The sequence below is a fragment of the Delphinus delphis genome, chromosome 6 (genome assembly GCF_949987515.2).
Source record: "Delphinus delphis chromosome 6, mDelDel1.2, whole genome shotgun sequence".
Taxonomy (NCBI): Eukaryota; Metazoa; Chordata; class Mammalia; order Artiodactyla; family Delphinidae; genus Delphinus; species Delphinus delphis.
The window spans coordinates 103072732-103075273 of record NC_082688.1 but is presented as its reverse complement, the minus strand read 5'-3'; positions in this window follow the sequence as shown (position 1 = coordinate 103075273).

Sequence of the window (2542 nt, the reverse complement as noted above, 5' to 3'; positions counted from 1 at the left end):
GTGAGCTTCGTTATTTCCGGAATGTATTTTCACGTGTGTCAGCCGCAGGCCTGCTTGTAATTCCCTTTTGCATTTGTTGAACACTTAACTCATCCTACAATAGACCCCCTCCTCTGTGAGCCCTGAGGCCCTCTGGCAGAACAAATGCTCTGACGGTCATGGCCCCATTGTACCTCATACATGATAAATAATTACATCACGTGGTGGCTGTCTCCCGAGTGTAGCGGCCTCAGGAGGGCAGGAATATCGTCCGCTCCTACGTGATCGGCACACTGGCAGTCCCTCTAGGATTTGAGGAACTCAACTATGGAAAACGTGTATGTAGACAGGTAAGGCCTCCTTTCCCCTGAACTCCCAGGCAACACACGGGACATAAAATAACGTACTGACAGAAAGAGTTCTGTGAGAGCTTTAATGGCACAAAATGTTTGTAGCTACAAGTTATACATGGATTGTAAACTGTATATAATGATACAAAGTGCTAACTAAATAGATGAAGAATGCATAATCACTTTGGCTCAGTTAATTCCGATAATTTCAACAACTGGTTCACTTGAAAATTCATCATCTAAGTCTTCAGTTTTCATGTTTTAGAACAGTAGATGTTTTTACTGCAATCAAAGGAACTTGCCACACTTTTCCATGTGCAAGTTTGTGCAGTTTTGCTCTTGATTATATTTACAAATATCTTAAGCCAGTTTTCATCAAACATAAGAAAAATGAAGACTGCCTTTTCGTCCTCAAATTGTAAACAGGTGTAAAGCTTTCTAAACATTAATCTTAAAAATGTCAACTGTTAGTTGTCGAATTCTCCTTTCCAATCACACAATCTGTTTCCATTCAACACAAATCTGGGTAGGAGCATAAACATTTATCCCAGATGTTAGGGTTATCAATAAATACTGCATGATTTCATCTTACGATTAAGTTCTACTGTGATCATGTATTCATGTTTTAAGTAATAGTCCAAAATTTCAGAGCTATTTTAAGAAAAAGGGCAGGACTAAATTTATTTTCAATGTTGGAAAAACCCCACAAATATACCCAAATTCAGCCACACACCTGACAAGATCACTACTGAATTTCAAAAGAGAGTAATGTGTTGCCTGTAAAAAGCTGCTTTTCTTTAAGTATAATTTTACTTTTTCCTCCCATGATACCAACTGTAATACAAATTGTATATTAGAACTGTTTAGCTCTTTAGTTCTCCTAACTTTACCGGCCTTTCCAATTTTATTCAGACTTTTCAAAGTCAGCGGGCCAGCAGATTTACTTTCTTCCCAAAGAAATATGAAGACTTGAAATAAATAGGTTACAGAAGGCAAATCAAACGTTATCAGATGTGTGAATAAGATAGAAACAAGGAATAATAAAAAAATGTCCAAAATTATTTAGACACCAAAATCTAGAAAGAAAAACAAAGTCAAAGAATTCAGAAGACTATCTGGATATCTCATCTTTCTTAAAGACAGCCAGCTACATTCTTAAAAAACGAGAGTCAGAAATTAATTTTTTGTTTAATCTGTATGTTATTTTCCACTATAACACATCAACTTTACAAAACTTCATGTGAGAGAGAAAAGACTCAGGTAGTTTCTGCAAACTAGCAAACCTGCTGGTCAGAGTGCTTTTATTCAAGTCAACCTGATGCTCCTTATTTACTGAATAGATTGCTAGCCTTCAAATTAACAATGGTTCTCTAAATATTCAATGCCTATACCATAAACAGTAATTATTTATATATAAAACATATAATAGTATCCTTCAGAATCATGCTGTGTGTTCAGAAAGTCAATAAACCTACTTGAAATGACGGGTAAATCTGTTGCTTTCTAACAATTTGGTCCTAAAGCTTCACATTTGAGAAAGGAACCAAAAGGTATATCATTAGAGGAAGTTGTTGAGTGTTCTGGAACTTCAGGAGTTGAACATAACTGAAAAGATGGCTACAGGAGAAGGAAATGGCTGGCGCCTGCACAATCACAGGAATCGCCTTGGGCAGGTTGTACAGTAAACATGAGAAAGGGAGAGAGCAGAAGAAAACCAATGGCATCTCTTCAGAACTCTGTCAACTGTTCCCACAACCCAAGTCTGGTTTTCAAAGTTGCCCAAGTGCTTGAAATAACTCTGAAACAGTTATCTTCAGAGTTTAAAGGCTTCAGAGTGTAAGTGATGCTTCCTAAAACAAGAAGCCTGTATTTATACCACAAATTGGAACTCACTCCAAAGCCTCTTAGGAAAAAAGAAAAAAAGAAAAAAGAAAAATCAAAGCCACGAAAAATTCACATGCAGCTAATAAACATAAAAATACCAAACACGCACACAGAAGTCCCCAAAGCAATTTCATAGATTTCTAGGCCTGAGACATTCCTTACCAGAAATAAAGGTTCTACACCATAGAAAAGACAGCATTATAACATACTAGTATTAAAATCTGCTGATGTATTCGAGTTCTTCTATTTTATACCTATCATTTACATAGCTTGCCTCCTACAAATTAAAAGGCGCCATTAAGAGGCTTAGACAAAAAGTGGCTCCAAAG